The 26833-nt window shown below is 44.8% G+C and overlaps 1 protein-coding gene and 1 non-coding gene across 2 annotated transcripts in view; one reads left to right on the top strand and one right to left on the bottom strand.

Annotated features, from left to right (window-relative positions):
- The window catches only part of LOC147005496 (uncharacterized), a 74695-nt gene extending 54488 nt beyond the window's left edge, over positions 1-20207 (bottom strand). The window contains exon 1 of the mRNA XM_085835641.1: positions 19990-20207. The gene's annotated coding sequence lies outside the window, so the exon portion shown is untranslated. The remainder of the gene's footprint in view (positions 1-19989) is intronic.
- LOC115030797 (small nucleolar RNA SNORD71) lies at positions 1383-1462 on the top strand. Its single transcript, XR_003836370.1, has one exon. It is a non-coding gene; the product is annotated as a small nucleolar RNA SNORD71 (small nucleolar RNA).
- Positions 20208-26833: the final 6626 nt, after the last annotated feature.

The following is a 26833-nucleotide window of genomic DNA, read 5'->3' as shown; positions in this document are numbered from 1 at the left end:
TCCACAAAGACCTCGACTCTTTATGAACGAGACAGTAAGTCCGTGAAGCCCTGTTGCCTTCGAAATCACACATGCTTCTAGTACATTGTTTAGTTGCAAGCCACCTGTTATTAATCATGCCTGCGAATCTTAAAGAACCATGGAGAAAGCGCTCCTTGTTATTACTCTTTTTTAAAAAAAAATTTAATTAGATATTTTCTTCATTTACATTTCAAATGCTATCCCAAAAATCCCCTATACCCTCCCCTCTCCCTGCTCCCCTACCCACTCACTCCCACTTCTTGGCCCTGGTGTTCCCCTGTACTGGGGCCTATAAAGTTTGCAAGACCCAGGGGCCTCTCTTCCCAATGATGGCCGACTTGGCCATCTTCTGCTACAAGAGCTTAACACACTCATTCCGGGAGGTAAAGATCATCCCAGGATGCTTCCTTCCCTGAGGAAGGAGCCTGGCAGCTGATGATTCCTGGGTGAGACGTCTCCCCTCGGACTCCCATCTATGCTAACTTTCTCTTGCTGACCAAGCTTGATTCAGTAGATGGTGTTTCTGTGCTTACATTCATTTTCATTTCTCTGATTTCACACCAGTGACTTCTTCTGAAATCTGCAGTTTAATCAGCATGACTTAAGGAAGGCCACTCTTCCTGACTCATTGCTCGAAGGTGCCCACTGAGTATGGATGTGACGATGCTTTCTGCCAGGTTCCTCTCTGGGTCCTACTTCCTGGGGCTTTTTGCTTTTGTTTTTGTTTTTTTGAGATAGGGTCTCACGGTGGTATATCTCTGGCAGTTCCAGAATTCACAATGTAGACCAGACTGGCCCTGAACTCACAGAGATCCGCCTGCCTCTGTCTTCCAAGTGCTAGGATTAAAGGCGTGCGCCATCCTGCTCAGCCTAATTCCTGGTTTTACAGACCCAACTATCATTCCACAGCCCAGGAATCTCCACAGCAATCTCTTTCAAGAAATATCCTACAATTTTTGTATCTCTGAGATATCAACAGGAAGGTGAGTGTTGGCTTCTGTTCTTAAAGATGAGTGAGGTGTCTGCTGTCTTGCCTTTGATTCTCTGAGGGAAGGTAGCAGAGTGTGTCTCTCTATTGCAAAACTGGGGTCAGAAGTACTCCCCTATCATTTGGGAAATAGGGGTCCTGAGCGAGCTAAATCAGGAAAACACACCCGGTGCACACAGGCTTCAAGCCGGTTACGGTGGCATGTGAGATGTGAAATACCTGTCGTTCTTTCAAACTGGCTAGAGAACTGTGGGGCGACATTGAATGACAGGCAAATCAGGTGATCTGGTCAATTAGCCCCTACAGGATTTCTTATTACATCCCAAGCCCACCCTGCTCTGTTTGGTTAAAGCTATAGATTTTTGAATAGGTCATTAGAGGATAAAAACCAGGAATGATCTTTTGCTAAGCATCTCATTACAAAGCTGACACTTAAACTGCTGACAGATTAAAAAAAACTCATTTAAGAACACTATGAAGTTGGGAGCTGGAGAAATGGCCCAGTAGTTAAAAGCACTTGCTGCTCTTCCAGAGGACCCTTGTTTGATTCCCAGTACTGCATGATGATGACTAACAAACTGTCTGTAACTCCAGTTCCAGGGGACCTCACCCACTCTTCTGGCTTCCATGAGGACCAGACTCACATGTGGTGCACGCGCGCGTGCACACACACACACACACATATAAAATTAAAATTAATTAAAAAAATTTTTTAAAGAATGCTAAAAAGAATTGGAAGCATGGCTATCAAAAGCAAGCAAGCAACCCCACAACAAATGGCTCTCAAGATGTCAAACCTGGGCCTCAGTGGTGAAGAGAGGATACATCTCTTACAGAGGGCCTAGCCTGAGTCCCAAAACCAACACAAGAGTTGCAATCAACTGTAACTCCAGCTTCAGGTCTCTTCAGGAACCTACACTCAAGGTGCCCATGTGCCCTCGTGCACTGTCACCCATGCACACACACACACACACACACACACACACACCATGAAAAATAAATAAAACGTCAACCGTCACAAAATTAATCTCAAAATTGAGAAGAACAGAAACAACCTAAATCTAATATATAAATTACTAAAGTCCAAATTGCCCAAATTTCGTGTGGACAGAGTGAGAGAGACAGAGACAGATAGAGACCCAGAGAAGCTCACCCATCCAGGGGAGCAGGCACTTACACATTCAGATGAGATGCTGGGAAAAGAAAAGAAAAGAAAAGAAAAACAATAACAACAAAAACCAACCCCCAAACCCAAACACTGTCCCAGGCTGTACCAAGGGAAGCCTGTACTCGGGGTTAGTGAAGTGACAGCGCTCACTCCAAAGGAGCACAGATAGTGATGCCTTAAAAACAAACAAACAAACAAACAACAAACAAAGGGTATGGATGCAGTAAGTGTATTTATTAGTACATTGGCCAGCAAGAAAGCAGTCTTTACACCACAGCCTGGGAGGAAAATAGAGATCGCCACGCAGAGAGAGGAAGCCATAAGAGGACCTCACAGCCATTCCCAAACATGGGAGGAGCCAGGCATTGCTAATATGGATGGAACTGACTGTGCATCTCACAAACAGAGCCAGGATCCCGGCCCGGCCAGGCACTGAGCTACTGAGGGGCCTGTCCCCACTGGTAGGGGTCCCTGGGGAGGGAGGTGTTAATACCAGGTGTTCAGGCTCTAACTAGGAGAACAGACCCCAGGAATTCAGAATTCCCTTCTAGCCTTAGACAGCCCTGGCAGGCTCCGGTGTCCTTCAGAGGAAAGGTGTTCGGGAATCAGATCCAAAAGGAAATGGATCTTGGCAGAATATTAGGATGTTGTTGTTTCTGTTGTTGTTGCTGTTGCTTTTGCTGTCGTTGCTGCTGCTGCTGCTGCTGCTGCTTCATCTCTGAGGTCTAGGGAAATCTTAGCTCACTCTGTGGCATGGGACTGTGAGAAAGAACTGGACAGATTTGCTCACAGCCCGGTTCTGACATCTGCTCTGATGTTTGACTTGAAGCGAATTATTTGACCTCTCGGAGCCTCACTTTCTTTCTCCACACATATCACTGACTAGCAGTTGTTGGGGGGGGATTAAGTGAAATACCATACTTCGTTGATTTTAACATGCATGCTTTTTGCATTTTAGTGACTCTGAAATCAAGAGTTCAAACATTCTAATACTGACAGTAGCTACAGCATCCATGTAATTCTAGTTGGTAGTGGGCTTTCTGCTTTCACAATAGCATATTCAACAGATCTTGTAAAAAAAACAAAACAAAAACAAAACAAAAAACCACCAACAACTTGGTGGTAGCGGGCATGGTGGCACAACACCTCTAATCTCAGCACTCATGAGGCAGACCCAGGTAGAGCTCTGTGAGTTCAAGGCCAGCCTAGTTTGTATAGTTAGTTCCAGGACAGTTGGTGTTACATAGTGAGACCATGCCTCAAAGAAAACAGAAAATCAGTGGTATTTACATTTACATTCAAAGGAAAACACGCTACCATTTATTAAGCATGCAGACTGGACCCAAGGGGTACTCCGTACAATGCTAGTCCCACGCCAATCCCATTGGGTTTGAGTTATTTGAGTTGAGTATTATTGAGCTGGAATTAGGGGCTTCTGCACTTAGTAACATGTGTTAAGAACTACGATGTGGGGCTGCCTAGGCAGACATGCTGCTCTTTTAGGGGAGGAGAAGGCTCAGAGTTTGAGGGAAGGGAGAGTCTTGTACTGGGTCCTGAGGAATGACCCAGCAGCCTCCAGGAGATTAAGGAAAAGGCGAATCAGTCTGTTTCTCCAGAGAACCATCTCACAGTCTCTTGAAGGAAAGATGGCTCCCCCAGAGCTAATCACTGAAACTGGCCCACAGATCCCCAATATGGAAAAGTGATGAGAAAGGTCACACCCACCTAATCTTACAAACATTTCTATTCTGCACACATGAGCATATGCGGGTATATGTAACGTGGATAGGCTTTCTCGTCTCATTCCTCCTATGGCCACGTAAACATTCTGTAACGTTCCAACTGTGCTTGCTCAGTATATTTTGGTTCAAATTGAAACTCATTTGTAGCATACAAGCCTAAATGCGTTATCTGGTTTTATTTTGGGAAACAGGCTCTGCCTGCCTGCCTGCCATCACCAACACTCTATCCCCAGCCTCCATCTTCCCAACCAATCCCCCACCACAGAATGTCTTTGTCAAGTTTAATATCCTTCAGGTCTGACTTCTCTCTCCTGTGCTCTATTCACAACGCTTCGATTTGCCACAGAAGCAGATAATAAACTGATGCTGCGAGGAAGCGTCGGGAGGGGAGGGTTTTTTCTTGACCCGGCCTGGCCCTGAACATAATCACCACAGAGGCTTTCTGTAGTCAGTCACTGTGTTGTAAGAACAGATTTTTTTCCCCATGTAAGAACATACCTAATCCCTTATAAAATGTTATCAAGCATTGCCTTGCTGTTATTTTATGTTGGTGAGTTTCCTAGGTTAATTACATATTACACGGAATCCACTCCTTAACATCTGCTTTAGGTTACTCAGCCTTCGAAAAGTATACATGCAGCGACATTCGAAATTCATTCGCCAGCTTTTTCTATGCAGTGGCTTGAGGCTTTCGATAGTCCCACCAGAGGATATATAGTGGCCAGTTTGAGTTTTGGTTTAGCCTATTAGCTGGCTGGTTAGTCGGTGTTAGTCAATATATGCCCATCACTATGCTGGGTTCTGAGAATGACTACAGAGATGGAAGTTAGACCTTCGGGGAATTCAGCTTTCAGGACAGAAGTATGTAACAGAAGCCCTGATGAGCTGGGGTACCTTCCAGGGAAGGCACACGACTGATTCATCGTGGCCTCCCTTGCCTCTTTCGATGGACACATCGAAGGTCCATGGCATACTGAGCCACCCCTGCTAGCAAAAGGTTACCCTGGGACACCTTCCTCTGCAGGAGTTTTCTGTTTATCAAGAGTCTATGTTTGCAGACTATTTGCACTGGTTCTTTGTGTTATTATAACATGATTTAATTAAATGTATTTGAAATCATGAGCTACAGGTACAAAAACGAAACCATGCCTACAGCTTTAAGTATGAGACAGGCCTTTCAGGAGGGCTGCTAGAGCCGAGCATGGACAATCAGTGGATAAGAGAGCAGATTGCGCGTGCAGAGGATGAGAGTCCAGTTCCCAGCACCCCATTAACCTGAGTCACAGGCAGCATCAGAAACTCCTGGTCGGAGGATCTGATGCCTCTGGCCTCCTGGACAGACTCATGTGCACACACCATCCGCTCCCAACACACACACACACACACACACACACACACACACACACACACACACACACACACACAATTTTAAAAACTAGTGTGGGAGAAACAGCTGTAAAACATCACTACATCTGGAAAAAAAAAACTCGATTGTTTCTCCAGTCTCTTTCAGACATTACTCTACTTTGAAGACAGCAAGCAAAAAAAAGATTGAGAAAACTTCCATGTGTGGCTCTAACACAGAATCAAGAATCAGGGTTCTCAACCTTTAATCCCAGCACTTGGGAGGTGGCTCTCTCTGAGTTCAAGGCCAGCCTGGTCTACAGAGTGAGTTCCAGAACAGCTGGAACTACACAGAGAAACCCTGTCTTAACAAAATAAAACAAAACCAAAACAAACAAAAGAATCAGGGTTCTCATGGGAAGTCCTGAACCCTAAAGACAAAGCTTTGGGCCACAACAAAATCCCAAGGGAAGTTTTAAGCTAAAATGAAGGCTCCAAGACTGGTTTCACGTTTTGTATGACTGCTGTTCTAACTAACTTGCTTAACTAAAACCACTGATTCTTATTTGCACTGGGTTTGAGTTATTTGAGTTGAGTATTATTGAGCTGGATTTAGGGGCTTCTGCACTTAGTAATATGAGTTAAGAACTACGATGTGGGGGCTGCCTAGGCAGACATGCTGCTCTTTTAGGGGAGGAGAAGGCTCAGAGTTTGAGGGAAGGGAGAGTCCTGTACTGGGTGCTGAGGAATGACACAGCAGCCTCCAGGAGATTAAGGAAAGGGCGAATCAGAGACACATAATGAACAGCTTTCTAAATTCTGTAAACAAACGGAGAGGCCAGCAGCATCAGTGCCATCTCTGTTCTGTAACTGCCATGGTTCTAAAGCAAGTCCCCTATGCCTCGGGGTCTCCATTTGAAAGAGAAGGAAAGGAGGGGTCCCCACCTTGGTGGGCTCTTGGGAAGATTATGTGAGAGGATCTCAAAATAAAATGAAGACACGTGCAAAATTCCCTCCAGGCTCTCCAGGAGCCAGGGTTGTGGAGGATGCTTCTGAGGATAACAGCATCTTCTCACGCAGAATGCCGAGGGAAGGGACCACGGAGTGTGTAAGACCTGGGAGCTCGGAGCCATGCCAGATCCCGAGGCTGGCATGCCGAGTGGGAAAGCTGGCACAGACAACCCCAGCCCAGAGCGATGCGGCTCACCACCTTTCCCAACCAGCTTACTTATTCCCCTAGCAATGCTAGGCATGGGGACAGAAGTTAAGTACCACACTCCAGGTTATGCAGATGATGGACAGAGAGCAGGAACTGGATTCAGGTTTCCTGGTGGCATATTGCACAGTAGCTTACTACCCCAGACTGCCTCTGCCGTGGCTTTCCACTTCATAAACCCTGGGCTGTTGGGCTTCCCATTTTTACTCATTTGTTAAGACTGTGCCAGGGCTGGATGCTACCGTTAATGGCTAAAATGAAGGTTGGAGATAATCGGGGATTTCAATTATCCTGCCTATCTCTGACCTCCATTACCAAGGATAATCAGAAGCGAGCTCTAGCAATTTTCTGAAACTTTCATTAATTTTAAATAAATTTATACAATGTCATCCACCACCACCACCCCCTTTACCCAAATTAAAATGTCCTCATCTTTTTGGTTCCTCTTTATAGGCGAGTCCCTTGCATGTCTTTGAGAGGGTCTGTTGTTTTTCTCTGGATCCTTTATAATTCTGCTTTGTTTTGTTTGAAATGAAAGGGCCGAGTGCTGAATTCTGATTTTAAGGTGAAGTCATAACATCAATGTATATCATTAAAATGTTTTATTGTAATTACAGAAATAGTCAATGCCAAATTATGTGCACTATATTATTTTCTGCATTCTTCTTTATTCCATTCTCAAAGTTAATACAGCCTATTATATCTCATTCATTCTTCTGACTGCTGCCGCACGGCGAGCAGATGTCTCCATTGAGCAATCCACAATGAATCTGAGATCTTTTTCCTGAGCACTTACAAGTAGAGTAATTCAGAGCCCATCAGCGAATATGAGCTGCTTCAATTGTTCCTACCAGTGTACATTAGCTTGCACTTGTCTACATAAGATTTCAAAGAATCATAGATATTAAAGATGGAAGGGGCCAGTGAGTTTATCAAGCCTTCCAACTCTGCCTGCAAAAGCAAGCAAAGGAAGTAATTTTATCACTTCATACTGCTTTGTTGATGCTTATTAATAATAATTACATTAAATGGTAGCAGCATGCGATCTCTTTCATCCTAAAGTCATTGACGTTTTTTGTTTGTTGTTTATTTGCTTGTAACTAGGGGTCTCACTCTGTAGCCGAGGATGGCTTGGTACTTGTTATATAGCCCAGGTTGGCTTCAAGTTCATAGCAATTCCCCTGCCTCAGCCTCTAAATGCTAGTAATACAGGTAATACATGACTGGCTTAAAATACTTCCTTTCTCTAAAGAGAAGTGACGCACAGACATCCAGGCTATCATGCCCAAATCCAAGCCAACCAAGGCAAAAATTCAATTTGGTTGAACTCAATAAGCAATTTTGAACAGCACTTGTTAGTCAAGGCTACCTTTTTGTGGCTTTGTGGTCTGTGGGATGCCTGGAACCTACAATCCTGCTGTGTTTTCTATTGCTGCAGTAAACACTGTTACCAAAGGCAATGTGGAGAAGAAAGGGTTCATTTGGCTTCTACATTCCAGGTCATAGTCCATCACTGAGGGAAATCAGGGCAGGAACCTGGAGGCAGGAACTGAAGCAGAAGCCATGAAGGAATGCTGCTTAATGGTTTGCTCCTCATGACTTGAGCAGTGTTCTTTCTTATACCACCCAGGACGACCTGACCAGAAGTGGCTCTGCCCAGAAGCTCTTCCCACATCAATCATCAATCAAGAAAATACCCAACAGACTTGGCTACAGGCAATTCAGTGGGGCATAGTCTCAGTTGAGGGTCTTTCTTCCTGGAGCCGTGTTGAGCTGACAGTAAATTAACCAGCACCTGCTGTACTGTCTCTAAGTGATCTGTGGTAAGAAATACATGAAGCTGTTATGGCCACTTGAAAGAAACCGGAAGATAAGATGGGCACGCTGGTTCTGTAGCTCCTCTGCCTCTAAGATGGAGGAAAGCAGCATCTGAGTTGGTCTTTGGAAGAAGAAAAGAGCACAACGCTGATCAACAGAAGTTTGGGGGGAGGAGACTTGAACCGAGGACCCACTGACCCAGTCAAGAGCTCTTTCTTAGGTTTCTGTTTTGCAGTGCAGAGTTGAATGCGCCAGGGAACTGAAACCAAATGCAGCAGGTATCTGTGGTGGCTTCTTTGAGCTAAATTGGGATGGGGCATCTCAGTTTAATCAACAACCAGAACACACAGACCACAATCACAATACTTATGGAGACAACATAGGATATCTCAAATTGATGTGGTATATATATATATATATATATATATATATATATATATATACAGAAAACCTGGTGCTAAATGTAATGAAAATTGGGAATTTCTAATTTTAAACTAAAATCTAGGAGGGATGGCTCAGTGGTTAGGAGCACTTGTTTTTGAAGAAGAACTAAGGTTGATTCCCACCTCTCACATGGCAGCTCAGTTCCATCCATAGCTTCAGTTTCAGAGAATCCAAAGCTCTCTTCTGACCTCTGAGGGCAGACACATGGCACACAGACATGCATGCAAGCAAAACACTCATAAATAAATAAAAAGAAGAAGAGCAGGAGAGGCAGGAGGAACAGGAGGGAGAGGAGGAGGAGGGGGAGGAGGAGGAGAAAGAAGAAGAAGAGGGGAGGAGGAAGAAGAGGAGGAAGAAGAGGAGGAGCAAGAAGAAGAGGAGAAAGAGACAAATGGCCTGTCTGGATTTCCCAAGGACTGCCTTAGTGTTCCTGACAACATGCAAATACACCATTTGGGCTCTGGGCAGCTGTCGCACAGCTTTAGAGCCCCAACCTTGAAAGCACAAACTAGACAATTCCATTTTCTGACTCCATTAATAGGTATCTGCATAAGTGCAGGCCGGGGAAATACCAATGCTGTCATATGCGTATTAAGAGTAGATATTTCTCCATTTTCCCTCAAAGAACCTAATCTTTGAAAACACTGCATACATATAATGTGAGTGCTGTAGTGTGATATAAAGTTATCTATTTAATACTATCTTTAGAAAATCACTAGTGTGAAGAAAAAGGAAATTATAGAAGGCTTCTGGTACTTCCAAAGTTGTCCCTAAAGGACAATTGCAAATGTCATCTTCTGCATGAAGCCTTCCCCGGTTCCTCTACCACGCTCATCACTGCCAAATTCATCTTTTTCTCCCGTGACTGCTGCAGTTCTTTGGTCCATTGCTATATGGTTTATAATTAATTGTGTGATTATCCGTCTTCCTCCACCAGGATGAACACATCTTAAGAGTAGGGGTTCAAGCTTTACTCATCTTTAAGTCCTTACCAAATCACACTCACTTTTGATTGCCTGACACAATAGATGTCCTTGTTAAATCATTTCTTCGGATCTCAGAGACCTTATTTTTGATATGTCTAAGTTATTTTTAAAATTGTCTGTACCCATTCCAGAAGTGGCCATTGCCTATTGCATCACAGGACTGGGATTCAGGTGCGCACTCCAGCTGCGTGTCTATCACAGTCCCGCGTTCAGTCTGCACACATCTCTGGGAGTAACCTGAACTAGCTAGCACCTTTAATAAGACCTGAACCTTGACTCAGTTATATGGGTCTCTGGAAACATCTGAAGGCAGACTGCCTGGATTTAAAAGACATAGACTGCAGCTGTGACTATCATTTACTCCTTGTGGGATCTTGGGCAAGTTACATTCCCAGGATCTCAGCGTCCTCAGCTATGAGATGGAAATACTAATAACAGCAGTGTATGAAAAAATTAAGCTTAGCTCTTTGAATAATTATATACTTTCCCTCTTGGGGCTTTTGTTGTTGTTACGGGAGTGGGTGGGGGGTGTGGGGGGGGTCAAACTTAGAGCTTTGTATATGCTAGACAAATGTTCTATCCCTAGGCTACATCCCCAGCAACATTGTTATTGTTTTCTCATTCACAAAGTAGAAACACAAGTCTCTCGGGGCTGCTCCACGAAGTCAATGATGTAACAAGTGAAATTTTCCTCACTGTATTATCTCATCATCATTTCCTTCCTTTCTGTGTATTACAGTAATTGCTACAATCAAACGAGGACCCATTAATGCCAGGTAATATATTACTCACTTTAAAGATATGGTCCCGTCTAATTTAATTCATATAACAAGGTATTGAAATAATTAGCATGGTCCATATTTGACAGGGGAGCAAAGTGAGTTGGAGTGAGAATCAACAGTCCACGGTTGTATCGTATCACTGGTTCAGTTCAGGTTGTTCAGAACTTCAGATAAAAAGGACCGAGAATAGACTTGGGAAGCCTAGGGGAAAACACACAGGAAGAACGTCCTGGCCCAAACTCCCTACGGAGTTTAATATTTCTCTTTGTCTCCCTGGTCTTCGATTCCAGGGTTCTGCTTGCTTTGTAAGCTAGCCTCTAGGATCTGTGTCAACATATGCTCATCCTCACCATTCGCTTACTCTTGTTGTCTAACAAGCGTACAACATGATATCTAAGAGCTAGCTCTAACTCTCTTCCATCTCACCATTTCGTTCTTGGTTATGAATTTGCTATTCGTCCCATGGCTTTCTTATCACAGTTATACTAATTATCACCGATGAACCATTTTAATTTTTAATAACCTGGTTATTCTTAACTTAGACTCTCATAATGGGCTTATATTAGATATGTCAAATATGTTGTTGCCAACCACACGGAAAGGAAGGGAGCCTTTCCATAGTTTCTACCAAAAAGCCTCTCTGCTTACATCAAACAGAAACAGCTCTGCTCCTCCCTCCTCTATATACTACGGGAGAACTTCAAACTCTTGAACAACTACACCCACAATCAGCCAAAGAATTACAGGCGTGACAAAGAAAAGATAAAAGGGACTAACTGGATTCTCAGGAATGTGCACTAAGAAGAAAGGACTCGGAGAGAACACCGCAGTCATCAGGAAAAGTACAACCGAAAGACTATGAACCAAGAAGCCACAGAGGGGGCAAGGCAGAAGCTGGACATGAGAGTGCGGGCAAGTCTAAGAAGCAACAGTTACGCATCAGCAGAAAAAAAGCTATGAAATTAAAAGGTTCTCCCATAATAAAGCAAAAAGCCTAAAGCCACAGGGAACCAAAGGGGACAGAGAAGCAGTAGAGAGACACTGAGATTGGCAGGTGGATGTCCTTGGGACTGGCACAGTCCTGGAGAAGCATCCAGTTGTGATGTCCACTTGGCTGTGGGCATCCTCACCGTGAATGCCCCGTTGCTTGAGGGCACTTAAGTGAGTCAGTTCTTTGCAACTAAAAGCCCTTGTCCGGAGGGTTCTTCACTTATACCTATGCTTAGAAAATTAAAGCATAAATTGCTTTTTTTTTTTATTTCTGATAGTCCAGATGTCTGCAGGCCAGGTATTCTCCTTGCTGTTGTCTGACTGTGTAGACTTTCTCAGGAAATATCTCTTCTTTAGCTACTGCCTAAATATCAGTACATGACCCTACAAAGGGTTAGGAAAGGGTAACCATCACACTGAGTGTCAGTGGTATTTTTTGGACATAAAAAATAACCTTTTGGGGCTGGAAAGATGACTCAGCGGTTAAAAGCACTGGCAGCTCTTCCAGAGGTCCTGAGTTCAATTCCCAGCAACCACATGGTGGTTCACAACCATCTACAATAAGGTCTGATGCCTTCTTCTGGCATGGAGGTATACATGAAGATAAAGCATTCATATGCACAAAATAAATAAACAAAAAAACCCTCTTAGCAGGAATTACAAGGCCCAAGAATGAGAAACTAGAGCAGCAGTCTGTCATAAGGCAAAGATAGATTGGGGTATCCCAGTACTTCAGGATGAATGAGTGATTCATTCTTTTGTGACACTCTTTAGTAAAGGAATGAATACAGAATGAGACATTTCCTTTTTTTTGATGAGATATATACAAGATTGATAACTTCATATCGCTTCCATTATCTTTGGTATTTGTTTAAACTATTAATTTATTTTCTTCTTCTAGTTCTTGAGACAGGGTCTCGCCATGCAGCCCTTGAACTCACAGAGATGCACCTGCCCGGCCACTCTGGTGCAGAGATTAAAAGTATGTGCCCCCACACTTGGCTGGTTACGTTATTCATAAGCAGGGCTGGAGAAATGGCTCAGTGGTTAAGAGCACTGACTGCATTTCCAGAGGTTCTGAGTTCAATTCCCAGCAACCACATGTTGGCTCACAACCATCAGTAATGAGTTCTCATGCCCTCCTCTGTCATGCAGGGGTACACGCAAAGAGAGCACTCATATACTATAAGTCAATAAATAGGACTATTTTAAAGATGTTATTCTGAAGGTGCATTTTTTCCTATTCCTTGTGTCCATGATGCATGTGTATGTCCACCTGTGTGAGGGTGCACTTGCCTGTGTGCATGCATGTAGACGCTAGAGGTAGCTGTCAAGTGTCTTCCTTTACTACTCTCCACCTTTTCTTTTTCTTCAGGCAGGGTATCTCACAGAATCTGGAAAAAAAATCTTGGATTTTGGATTTTGCTGAACCAGCCAATGTAGGAGAGCTGCTTGTCTCCACATGCCCCACCCATCCCCTCCACACCGCAGTCCAGTGCTGGAGTTACAGACACGTGTTACGAAGTCTGGCTTTTTACACGGGTGCTGGGGATCTGAACTTGGGTCTTCAGCTCCTCATGCTTACAAGGCAAGCACCTTACCCACTGATCCATCTCCCCAGTGCCATAAGAAGCTATTCCTAATGAAAATTGTTTATTCAACAACAGTGATTTGTTCCCTGTTCTGTCTCATCCTTCCGGAGGTATTACGGCACAAAGACTAAAAATGCATCCCGACCCTTGAGGACACAGTAGACTAAAGGAGTAGGCAGATGAACCAGTGCAGGACTGCCTAAGTACATGCCCACCCTAGGAGGTCCAGAAGGGATGCGGTAGACTGGCTCTAGGGATCTAGTTTGAAAAAAAAAAGACAAAGTAAAAGACAGTGTAGGCAGGGGAATCCTGGTCCCTGGCATGCAAGTCCAAGTCCTGACTTTTTAGACAATGCTGCCTTGGATACTTGAGTGCTTGTGTTCTTCCCTCCAGTAAACCATCAAACAGTCCTGACTAGAGCGAGCAAGCACCTGACCGTTCCCTCACCTGTCCCTTGTCCACAGATTGCCAGTAACAGCTCTCCCCTGGTTGCACCAGCCAATGCCTACAACAAAGGCAAGCCTACCTAGAAGACAGGATAGCAGCCTCGGGGGCCATAAGCTTTCCTTCTTAGCCAGTGGGGGCATGGCTCCTTCCAAAGGCCATTCATGGCTGCTTGAGTTTTTTGTTTTGCTTTTGTTTTTATTTTTATTTTTCAGGAAAAAAAAAGAGTCCTTGTGTTTTTGTTTTTTTTTGTTTGTTTACTTTTTGTTTTGTTTTGTTTTGGTTTGGTTTTAATTATAAAAGTTCTCCAAAGCTTTAGACTTCAAGGTATTTTTAATCATCAAGTGAGTGACCTAAAAACACTTGGTAACTGCTTGGATTACAGAAAATGAACTGAGCAGTGTAATACACAGAGTGCTTTTTGTTTATTACCCTGTTAGCATCCATCAACAACTAAATATTCTACACATGTCTACAGAGTACAATCATGCTGCCTAAAATGTTTGCTGATAAATCCATTCCAGCTTCTCTACCTCTGAAGTCACTAATATATTTCTATTATTATGTACATTTTATGATGATTATGAAATAAACAAGAGATCCACTGGTAGGAATTTTTAACAACCCAGAATAAAAGAATAAGTAAAATATAATTATATTCGCTCCTCAAATCCCCTTTCTCAGTTAGAAAGTCATTATACCTTATATACTCGATTTTTTTTTTTTTTCAGAAAAAAAAATTGAGACCAATTAAAAGAGTTGCTGGTTTACTAACTGTCAACACAGGTTTGAAATGGGCTCCCCTGCCACAGGCAAGATGATATTTCTAAACCATGGTAGAAGAATTTATTCTGGGGTTCTAAAAATTGCATCATGAGGGCTGGAGAGACGGCTCAGTGGTTAAGAGCACTGACTGTTCTTCCAGAGGTTCTGAGTTCAAATCCCAGCAACCACATGGTGACTCACAGCCAGCTACAGTGTACTCATATAAATAAAATAGATAAATCTTTTGTAAAGATTTTAAATGATAGCTTTCAAAGGTTTGTCCAACTCTGAATGCATAGTTCTCGAGATGACTCATGGAGGGGACATCATGAATGAAAAGACCATTTATTCTCTAGCCTCTCTGTCTGGATCTCAGCCATTATTCAGTCTGTTCCTCACACCCTAGGCTAGGCATACAGACTACACAGGCACACACACAGTTTGCAAGTAACTTAGCAGAAGGCTCTTCTTCCACAAGAACATCCGTGAGCTGCATATGATAAAGACTGTCGCTAGGCCCGCCATGCCCCAGAGCAGAGTGAGTAGGAAATTCATGGCATGGACGGTCAGCACTCCAGTTGCTTAAATGGGTCCTTTGCACCCTCAAAACAGCATATGACCATAATACAAAAAGGAGCAGCGTGGTTGCCATGAGAGAGCACGTGAGAACAGCAAAGCTAAGAGATGCACCCAGTGCCCATCCATTTTAAATTCATACTTATTATACAGGAAGACATGCATTCAAAACAGCTTATTCTTTTGAAAATGGCTCTTTAGTCGCTCGCACATGTGCCTGCATGCTGACTGGCAAATTCTCTTGCAATCCATAAATTAAAATTCCACTCTTTCCTAACGTGCTTTCACTTCAAAATGTCAATATAGTTTGTATGGATGCATATGTGTACACATTTATTCTATATATCCACAAAGCCCACTGTATTTATTTGGCAGCCGCAGCTCTTGAATGGGGCCTCATCTAGATGGCTAGACTGTCCCCTTAGCCTGTTCACAGAATCAGAAAAACAACTGACTAGCAAAGCTGAAGGGAACCATAAAGATGACTTAGTCCAAATCCTTCACTCCAATGCGAATCCAGAGTGGGAGAACAAGGATTCTGTCAAACTCAAGCCAAAAGCTGGAATAATACCCATTATAGAAAACATGCCACTATTAAGTCAGAAATAGGAATCTCTTCCGCTGATTAACTAACTAAAATTATTGTTAAAAATCTCTAGAATTTTGGTTTTTTTTTGTTTAAAAAAATTAAATTAAATTAAATTAAAAGTCAGGGAGTGGGATGCCCAAACTAAGGCTCTTTCTGTCCTGTCACCACAGAGCTTTCGATATGAATTGTGTAGCCCTCTTTTCTGTTTCCCATCTCCTGAGGAGATGCTCTATCACAGTGGTTCTTGGCCTTCCTAATGTTGTAACTCTTTAACATAGTTCCCCATGTTGTGGTAACCCCTAACCATATACTTATTTTGTTGCTACTTTATAGTTGTAATTTTGCTACTATTATGAATTGCAACGACAACATCTGCATTTTCAGATGGTCTTTGAAGACCCCTGTGAAACCATCAGAGACGTCACAACCCAAGCCACTAGCCTAACAGGACTGTTTAATTGGTTAGCCATCTCACCCTGAGGCTACCTTGCCACTCCTTAGATGACCCACTTGGAACCTTATTTACATATCACATGAGGTTGACAATAGCACCTACTCCAGAGAGCTGCCAGGGCAGAGGACTAAGCATCCATCTTAGTTCGCATTGAGATGCCAAAGCTTAAAAGAAATAAAGTTTCCACTTTATATCTTATATGTATGTCTCTTGTAGGGAAAAAACCCATCAATTTCCTTCTGTAAAACTCCATACAAAAACATCACTTGTGACTAATGAGTTTAGGGAGTGCCTTGCACTGGTGTTGGTCTTGCCTGTAGTGGGTGGATGCACTCAATATAAGTGTCTGTAAACAACCTTTTAAAATGTCCTAACAGTCTTCACTTTTATTCTCTTGGATGTAAGGTTGACCTGTATGCCTGCTCTCTGGTTGCCCATTAAATCTTTCTTCCACCCAGATCCTCATTTTATTCACCTTTCAACTCCCTTACTCTCTTTGGGTGACTCTCTCCGGTGCCAACTCAAGCTGCCTCCCCCACAGGTGCCGCTACACTCAGTCACTCGCATCTAGGGGAGTGTGTCCGGAAGTGATCAAAGACATTGAATCGAGTGCATCCTGCTGAGAGAGAAGGCCTAAGCCACAGGTTCCAAATGCAGACATGACAAGCTCCTGATTTAGGTTGTTGCTACAACGTGGGCTTGAGCACGTCACTGTGTAACAACGACGAGTGCATTGAAATGACTCTCACTTTGCCTGAGACGTGATTTAACCACACACACACACAATGTGTGTGGGTTCCTGAAATGTAGGCACCTAACCTGTGATTTGTGTGTATGGGTGTGTGGGGGGGGGCATGTCTGTCTTCTTTTAAAAAGATGAAGCAGGTTGACAGCCCGGAAGACAACATTACCCTGAATACTAGAGAAAGCCGGGAAGATGTTAGGATGAGCCCCGAGTGACTCTTTAGAAGTGACTAGCAGCATGGGTACGTGTTCTCTCCAAGGCAGGCTATAAAGAGGAAGTGGGGGTACTTCTGACATCACCAAACCAGTAAGAGTTTAATAACTTGACCCTAAATGGGATTGGCTGAACTCACTTTCTTGGTAAGATTTTGCCATATAGTTAGATAGCAGGCTCTGCTGGGAAGGGTGGGGAAGTCAATATTATTGTAATATTGTCTTTAGAGTTCCAAAACAACATGGGGGAGTTTCCTAAGTCTTTACTATCAGCCCAGGAACCATGGGAGATGTAAAGGGGACCTCGCTGACCACAGTCCTCCAACACCCATTAGGGCTTACGAAGAAGCTACAGTGAATGTGAATTATCCAGATAATGACTGTTACGTAGACCAGCTCACAACAAGTGTGAAATAAGGGTTAACAGATGTTATCTGTCTCTGGTGTACGTTGTGTTTAGGGTGCAGGGATGGGGGTGGGCATTTTCTTCAGTTGTTGGGGTTCTTGGGCTCTGTGAGACTGGAACAGGGAACCTCAGTCACGTAGACAAAAATGACAGTTTGGAAGGCCAATAACTTCCAAACTCACTTTCTTGGTAAGATTTTGCCATATAGTTAGATAGCAGGCTCTGCTGGGAAGGGTGGGGAAGTCAATATTATTGTAATATTGTCTTTAGAGTTCCAAAACAACATGGTGGAGTTTCTACAATAAATAGCTTCAATAGCTTCTACAGTTTTACGCTGCATGGTGATGCCTGCGTGCTGTTTAATATGCATTAGCAGTTAGTTGGAACCAATGGTTTGTGTGATTCTGTGGCTCATGTGGATCATACTAACAAGACCAGACATCGCCCGAGGATGGGCCCCTAACATTTTCCTCCATCCTCAAAAAACAGGGCCTGAAACAAGTCAACGGTGCAACCGATGCCTCCCGTGTCTGGGCCCTGTTGTGATGTGAACCTGGCACATCGTGCCGGCTGAACCCAGTGCGTTGAGTGGAACAGGGAAAGGTGCCTGCTCCTGTGTGAGGGCAAGCAGTGACGAGGTTGGAGTGGACGGTGAGACAACCTTCAGAGGGCTTGGGACCCTGTGCTGCAGTCAGCTTCACCAAGCACCCACATCTAAAAACATGACAAGTAACCTTCCGTCTCCCTTCCGGTTCTGAAATGCTAACATTTTAAAAGAGATATCTGGACTCAGAAGCTTGCCAAAGACAAATCATAGGGAGCTCTCCAGCCTTCACAGCAGATGATGATTAAGTCTGAAGATGTAAGACGTTAAAATAGAATAAAGAAGTTCTGGGACCTTCGTGCCAGATGGAGGCCCCTAATGCCTTTCCTCCTCTCCCACACCCAGCATCTAGGTTTCCAGGCCTCTGTAGGAAGAGCACACATCCTCTTAGCCAGGGATGGCTCTTTGCCTCCATCTCGGGCTATCACAGATCATCTGAAACATTTGAGTTAGGATAGGAAGGGGTCACAGCCACGCAGACCTCCACAGACTTCTTTTTTGAACAAACAGTAAAACAGAGTCACAGAGAACCTAAAACCAGGCAAGCAACTCCCCCCCACCCCGGGAATTTCAAGAGGGCTGGAACCATGGAAAGGCAGAAGAAATCCACAATTCAAAACCATAAGCAGACATTTTTTTCCTCTTCCAAACAATCATGTGAAAGACGGGTGTTAGATACTGATTTCAGCCTCCCTTCCTCCCAGTTCTTGAGACGCCACTTTAAAAAAAGCAAAAGGTTTTATCCACAAAAACCGCCAGAGAAGAAACCAGCCGTCACATTCTTACCCCTCCACACTGATATTTACTCTCCGATAAATGGCAATTGTAAATAAATCTCATTTAATCTCTAAAAGCCACAATAAAAATCTTTAACCTCCAAGGTAGTTTACAAATGTGCACGCACACCCTGCCAGCGCCAGGAAACACAAGGTCTTGAATAAAGAGCTTTAACGGGAGGCACGGTTTCCCTTTGAGAATCTTATATTGACCTTTAAATACATATATATGTATGATGAAGGAGGAGAAAAGGGAAAACCCAACCCCTCCCACTCTATTCTCTCTACAAATCGGCCAATAAATCTAAGGAAAAGATACAAGAGAAAAGGACAGAAGCCAACAGGTGGAAAGAGGGTTTTTGTTTCATTAGAAATGGGCAGACACTTGATCTGTGCTCGCCGGTCTGTTTGTCTCCCGGTGTCTTTAATGATGGTTTTATCGTCATGACGGCGATAATCAGGAATAATGGTCACACTTCCACTTTGTGATTCCACAGCATTGCCAGCCAGAAGATTTCGCCACACAGTTACATGGAGTGGGCTGCTCTGTTTGGTTTCACCCCTGGGAGGCGTGCAACATCCCCAGTCAGCTCTCCCGCTTTCACAGATTGGGTAAACTGAGGCCCGGAGAACCCAACAACTCCTTTATAGTGTTTCAGAGCAGAGAATTCCCCGAAACTGGAAAAGTTTGTGGATGTCTCGGGGCAGTCCTCTCTCTCACCCTTCTGGCCGGCCATGCCGCTCTCTTCCTGCGAGTCTGGGCTGGGTGATCAGGACTGGGGTACCTCCCCTTCACTACGAGACACGCCAGGGCAGTGTGTGGGAGGTCCACACACACACCCAGACCCACAGGCATACTCGCACACACAAAGCGCCATGCAATCTCTGCAGTCACTGAGTAGAGCTCCAGGCAGCCTCGCTCAGCCTGCGAATGCACAGCGCGGGGCTCCCAAGGCCTCCTTGGGCTCCGGGCTGGGGCTTCTCTGAAATAGGGCTCTGCCCCTCTCTTCCTCTCTTCCAGGCTGCTCTCCCTCTCTCTTTTTTTTTTTGCCTCTCACCCTCCACCCTCCCATCCTCCTCCCACCCTCTCCTTCCACCCCTTCTCTCACCCCCCCACCAACCCAGAGGCACAGATCGTGTTACTGGGGTTCCCTGGAAAGAGGGGCCATCCCCAGCTCTAAGCGTCTGGCAGAGACTTCAGGGGCACCGCAGCAGCTCCTATCGCAGGACCCAAGCGCTCCTCCTGAGCAGCGCAGGAATGAGACCCCCACTTCCCAGCACCGGCGAGCAAGCTTGCCACAGAAGAAGGAATTGTTAGAGTGCTTACCTTTTTCATGAGCAGAGATTCTGGAGAATCATTGCAGAAACTGGAGGGGAAGTGAACGAAGACAAAAAAGACCCTTTTCCAGCAATCCCTGGCCTCCTGGTATCAAGACACCAGGACAACATCAAAGCAACTTAGGGGGAACACTTTAGGGGCCTATTGTCTGCTCTGGTCTGATCTGTTTTTCTTCTGTCTCCCCCTCTTGCTGCGGTGACACTTGGTACGGCCCAGGCATTCATGCCAAGTAGCTTTCACACATGGAAGCTTGTCTCAAGCAATTGCTGACAAGCCACAAACAAGACATTCTCCCTCCCTTCTCCGCACCCCCCCTCACTCCTCCTCCCCCCTCCACCTTTCCTCCTTCCCTCTTGTCTCCCCTCCTCCTTTCTTCTGAATGCAAACTAAAACTCTCCAGTGACAGGCAGGCTTGCAGGCTTGGCCTAGCTGCGCACGCAGACATACACACTCACTCTCTCACACGCACTCACACTCACACTCGCTCACTCGCACGCACGCCAGCAGCTCGGCTAGTTGCTGCTGCACTGGTGGAGTTAAGAGACAGGAAAAGGCACAGGCTGAGTTGGGGGCAGGGAGAGAAAGAGGGAGAGTAAGATCCGAAGGAGCTGTGCCCTAGCAAAATGGCAGTAGAGAGGTGAGCCCTTTGGAAAGCCAGCAGTGGCCACACACGTGTGCACACATACAGACTCAGAGGCAATCTGGCCTCAGAAGGAGTGGAATAAACGACCCAGAAGGGAAAAAGCCAAGACCCCTGAGCTTGGGCTTGGGGGAGTGGGGAGATGCCGTGGGTGGACCCAGGGCTAATGTTTGTGTGGACCGGGTTAGGTATTTTGTATACATAAATTTTCTTTTTTTTCTTTCTACTTCTTCCCCGTTGTTCCCCAAAGGACCTAGTTGTCTTTCACCATGTTACAGAGCGTAGACCCAAGCCACTGATTTTTCAAAAAGAAACGTGGAAATGTGGGAGTCAACCTAACTGTAGGTTCAACTTATGGCCAGATTTTTTTTTAAGTGAAGCCCCCAACCCCCGACTCCCAGCCCCCCATCCCCGGTCCACAACCCAAATCTCAGAGAGCAATAACGAGGAGGAGCGTAGTAACTAGTATAAACTCTGAGAGCTGTGAAGTGTGATGCTGAAGTTACTGATTGCCAGGCTGCTGGAATTTATGGAAGGTGGGCATGAGCTGAGGGGGAGGGGGGCCGGGTGAGCTGTTTTCTAGGAATGAAGGGGAGTGCGGTAGGATAATGAACGGGGCTAGGAGCAAGCAGGAATGTGATTGGTGTGGAGCGAGGAGGTGGGAAATGGGAGAGAGAGAGAGAGAGAGAGAAAGAGAGAGAGAGAGAGAGAGAGAGGAGAGTGGCTGAGGCTGCTTTAAAAAAGGGGGAAAAATGGAACTCCAGACTCTGAGCTATGAACATGAGGAGAACACGAGACAGCAGGGGAAGGCAGGAACTGTGAGCAGTGGACCCACAAAGGGCGTGAGGACCACTCATATCTCTGGCAAGCCTTGGTGTCTCACAGAGGTAGGCCTACATGGCTGCCCTGGTGAAGCACGGCTCAGCCTCAGCTCTGTTTTTGCGTGAAGGTCACTTGGACCCCTTCCCCAGAATCTTCTTCTCTAAAGTGGAAGTGCTGTGGACACAAATGACTACTCCCTTGACAGGCACACAGTAAGGAATAAAGAATGACTTTTCACATGCTTCAACCTAGCTGAATGGCTTGTCCCTGCCTGAACCAGTGACAGAGACATCTGAGCCCTGTCACTCCCTTCCCTTAGCTTGGTCCCTATTATTACTAGTTCTGGGAACTGTATTTTTGGATCCCAATGTACAATCATGATGGTGATAGGAATAATAATTACCTTTATGTTTCTCAACATTTGCCAGAGCATTTATATCACGAAGTAATTTTTATTAAGAGGAACCATGTTCACATACAGATAGATTTCTTTGTTTTGTTTGAGACAGGATCTTGCTAGGTAGCTCTGGTTAGCCTGGAACTCACTGTGTATGTAGACTTCGCTGGGCTTAAACTCAAAGAGATCCACCTGCCTTGCCTCCTGTGTATTGGTACTACCAGGCCAGAAAATGTGTATATATACACTACATGTGCATTTACACACACACACACACCCCTCACAGCACAGATGGAACTGGAGAGATGGCTCAGCACTGGCTGCCCTGCCAGAGGATCTGGATTCTTGTTCCCAGCACCTCAATGGCAGCTCATAACTGCCTGTAACTCCAGGTCCAGGGGACCTGATGCCCTCTTGTGGACCCTTTGGGTACATGCATACATATTCATAACTCACCCGACATTATTTTTACATACTCATGTATGTAGTCATCTACGCATACATATTCATATACTCCCCACACATTATTATTATACGTTATTTTAAAATAATAAAAATAAATACATTTTAAAATGAGGCTCAGAGCACGTGTGTGGTGCCTGAGAGCAGAGTGGAGCAGAAACAGAACTAAAACCGAGCCCTTTGTGACTCCAAAGTCCAGCACCCCCGCCACACTGTGCTCTCTCGCTGGAGTAGCCCTCGGTCTCCTGGGCGCCTCATAATCAGGCACACCAGACCCCCTGGCTGCCCAAGCAAGTGCCATGTTTCTTCCTGGGCTGTGGGTTTGGATCCTTTCATGTTAGTCCAGGGGAGCGTCTAACCTCTCCCTAACAGGCTACTGAGTCACCCTGTGCTTCTGAGCCGTGGTGACTCACAGCACACAATGAGGCCTCCCGGACAGTAATTGCTTAAAGGGTCACCATAACCTTCAGTGACCAGCCACAGACTGTAATGGAGAAAGACACTGGAGACCAGGAAAGCTGTCTGTCCATTTTAAACAACAACAAAATGTTGTTTCAAAAAATTTTTAAAAAGTAAAAACACCTGCAAAAGTGTGGATGGCGGTAATGACAATAGTGACACACACGTACACACATGCACACACACACACACATACAATATAGATGCATGCACACATATGCATACAATATAAACACATGCACTAGTGTGTACATGCATAATACACTCACATGAACACACATACACATTTATACTCATATATACATATGCATAAACATATAAGCACATGATGCATGAACACACATGTACATACATAATACACAGGAGCATACACATATACACAAATTCACACATAGACACACACAGACATACATGCACACATATGAAACAACTCCAGAAGGGATGGGCTCTCAGTGCTAGTTTTCTGGATGAAGATGTTGAATGTTCCTAAGTGTACTTCACAGCATCTCTGAGAGCTAAGTACTGTACAAAAGCCAAGGCTCTAGACTCTTGGGAAGGAGAAAAGGCTGCTAGTGCTCCTGTGGCTGGTCAGTTGTTCTACTTCGCTTACAGCTCACTTCTTCCAAAAATGCCTTTTTGCCTAATGGGCGCTTGCTACTTTATTTTTCGGTCACCAGAGAGAATTCTCACCAATTACAAATTCATTTGCATAGAAAGCAGTCTTTTTAAAATGCAAATACCTGTGAAGAAAATAAAGCAGAGCAGCCGCTCATACTTCAGTGTGAATTACCTCCTTACTCTACTTTGCTACAAAGAGCTAGTTTATATCAGATAGCGGCTCAGATTAGAGGAACAAAATGGAAGCAGGCAAAAGTTTGGGAACTTAGGAGCCTCTGGTGTGAGCAAGGTCTAATGTGGAGGTTGCTTAAAATAACAGAAAGATGAAGAACATCCTTCAGGTGGTGCGAATTTTGAGGGGCTATGGAAAGTGAAGACAAGCTTTTATTAGGAACAAATGAAGACTGAAAGGTGCGTATGTGTGTGTGTGTGTGTGTGTATGGTGGTGGTGGGGGATCTAAATCTCTTGGAACTTGCTCTGTACAGCAGGCACCCTGACCTTGAACTTGTGATCACCCCAGTTCCACCTCCCAAGTGCCTGTAATGGAACCCTGTGCCTGGTGCAGGCACAGTCAGCTTCACTCAGCCCTGCCGCCTTGGCTCACAGGAAGAGGAGCCCTTGCTTTATCTTCTCCGTTTGCTTTCCTGTTTTTTACATCTGGTACAGGGGATGGGTTCCTCTGGGATCCCTGGGGGACTGGAGTCCCACTCAAAACATCGGGAAATTCTCAGATTTCCAGACACCCCAAATTATAAATCAACCAAAAAAAAAAAAGGTCCATTTATAATTTGACATCTACCTCCCTACATAGATATTTAACTGGGGAAAGAATGTGGGGGTCAGACAAACGGGACTTCTTGTTCCTTCACATCACTGGAAGGAGAACTGTCTGAAAAAAGAGAGAATGAAGTGGAAAATTAAGAAAAGGAAAAGTTTCCAGATTTGCCACCCTGAGGAAGCAATTTAGAGGCAGATAGGACTAGAATCCACCTAAGAATATATATATGGCATGTATATAATATGTATAATAATATATGGCATATGTTATACAGAAACACACACACACACACACACATATTGAAAGTTGGACATGGCTGCTGCATTCTGGGACTGAAAGAGCATTTACAAACCAAATGACCCAGGCTATATTTTTAAGTTATAATTTATTACAATTGTGTGCCAGTTGGTATGCATGTGTGCACATGATATACATGTGGGGTTGTACATGTCATAGCACATGTGTGGAAGTTAGAGGGCAAGTTTGTGGAGTCGGTCCTCTCCTCCCACCTTTAAGTGGGTTTGGGGGACAGAACTCAGGTTCTCAGGCTTTTGTGGCTTATGCCTTTCCCCGCTGAGCCATCTCCCCAGCCTGGTTTTATTTTGAGTATCTGTGTTTGTCACTTCTCTAAGCCAGTTTCTAGTGGTTGACTAAGCAAATGATCTTTATAAATGGTATAGTGCTGGACAAACTCTAGTGGGCAATGTGAAGTAAGAATACTTCATAAGGCCCACCATGGTGGCGCAGGTCTTTAATCCCAGCACCGAGAGGCAGAGACAGGTGGATCCCTGTGAGTATAAGGCCAGCCTGGTCTACACAGTAAGTTCCAGGCCAGCCAAGGCTACATAGTGAGACCCTGTCTCAAACAAACAAACAAACACTACACGGAAGGAACCGCTGTATGTAGACATACTCTTGGTGTGTATCATCTACTCAGTTCCCACAACTCTTGCTTGTAAGTAGAGTACAGACAACAGGGCTGCAATCGAATGCTTTGTTTTTTGAAACTTGGTGTCTGTGATTTTGAACTAACTGCCCAACCTATTGAGCTTTGAGTTTTTCATTTGTGAAATGAGGATATTAATAGCACCTTCCTTATGGGATTATTTTAAGGATGAAATGAGATAATGAATGCATCTGGCAGATTTAGCTCAGTGTCTAGTGCACACAAAGCAATCTGCAAATGTTAAATGTTATCAGGGTTTAGGCCAAGGTCACATAATTCATAAATATAAGGGACTCATACTTGGCTCTGTTTGACCCCAACCTTTTGATCTTTACTGCTATTTTATCTTGTCTACGTTGCCATAGATTTCTGTGACCACAGGCAACTGTAGAGACCTTAGCTCCTCCCTTGAATTCTAGACGGCAAATGTAAACATTCAAGGAAAATATTTTCTATGTCTTAGAAGAAAGAAACCAGACTTCTCTGTGTAGCCTTCGCTGTTTGGCTCTTCTGGAATGTGCTAGGTAGATCAGGGTGGCCTCTAACACAGAGATTCACCTGTCTCTGCCTCCCAAGTGCTGGGATTAAAGGTGTGTGCTACTACCGCCTGGCTCAAACTCATGTTTTTTAAGCCTTGCAAGTTATTACTTTGTCTTCTCTTAGTTAAGTTATACATCAATAAAGAGCATCACAAGTGACTGAACATGCTGGTGTGGAATCAAGAAGAACCAGATGTTTGGGAAACTAAGCTACTGTGTCCTCTTCCAGACAGTTAAATAGAGAACCATGGTTTATACAAACAAACAAAAAGGTAAATGTTCACTGGGAGGTGGTGGTACACATGTTTAGTCACAGTGCTCTGGAGGCAGAGGCAGAGGCAGAGGCAGAGGCAGAGGCAGAGGCAGAGGCAGAGGCAGAGGCAGAGGCAGAGGCAGAGGCAGAGGCAGAGAGGCAGAAGCAGAGGCAGAGAGGCAGAGGCAGAGAGGCAGAGAGGCAGAGAGGCAGAGAGGCAGAGAGGCAGAGAGGCAGAGAGGCAGAGAGGCAGAGAGGCAGAGAGGCAGAGAGGCAGAGAGGCAGAGAGGCAGAGAGGCAGAGAGGCAGAGAGGCAGAGAGGCAGAGGCAGAGGCAGAGGCAGAGGCAGAGGCAGAGGCAGAGAGGCAGAGAGGCAGAGAGGCAGAGAGGCAGAGAGGCAGAGAGGCAGAGAGGCAGAGAGGCAGAGAGGCAGAGAGGCAGAGAGGCAGAGAGGCAGAGAGGCAGAGAGGCAGAGAGGCAGAGGCAGAGGCAGAGGCAGAGAGGCAGAGGCAGAGGCAGAGGCAGAGGCAGAGGCAGGCAGATCTCTGAGTTTGAGGCCAGCCTGGTCTACAGAGTAAGTTCCAGGACAGCCAGGGCTATACAGTGAAACAGTCTCAAACACACACACACACACACATACACACAAATACACCAAAAACAAAAAAGAAGGAAAATGTTCATAAGAACACAAGTAAACTAAATATATATTTTAAGCAGAGATGCAGACAACTAGGCTCCAGTGAGAGGAAGCGAGTAGAAAATCTTCCCTCAGCATAAATGTACACAGCTTCTCCATTCTTCATCCATTCCAAAGACTCAGAACAGCCTCACCCGGGATAAACTGAGGAAGGAATTGTGCTGACTAACATATTCAATGCCCAAGAGACTGATGCATCGTTTTTTTCTCCTAAATAGTT

Source organism: Mus caroli, unplaced genomic scaffold, assembly GCF_978045245.1.
Source record: "Mus caroli unplaced genomic scaffold, Mus_caroli_1 scaffold_3, whole genome shotgun sequence".
NCBI lineage: Eukaryota > Metazoa > Chordata > Mammalia > Rodentia > Muridae > Mus > Mus caroli.
This window is presented reverse-complemented; position numbering and strand designations above follow the sequence as displayed.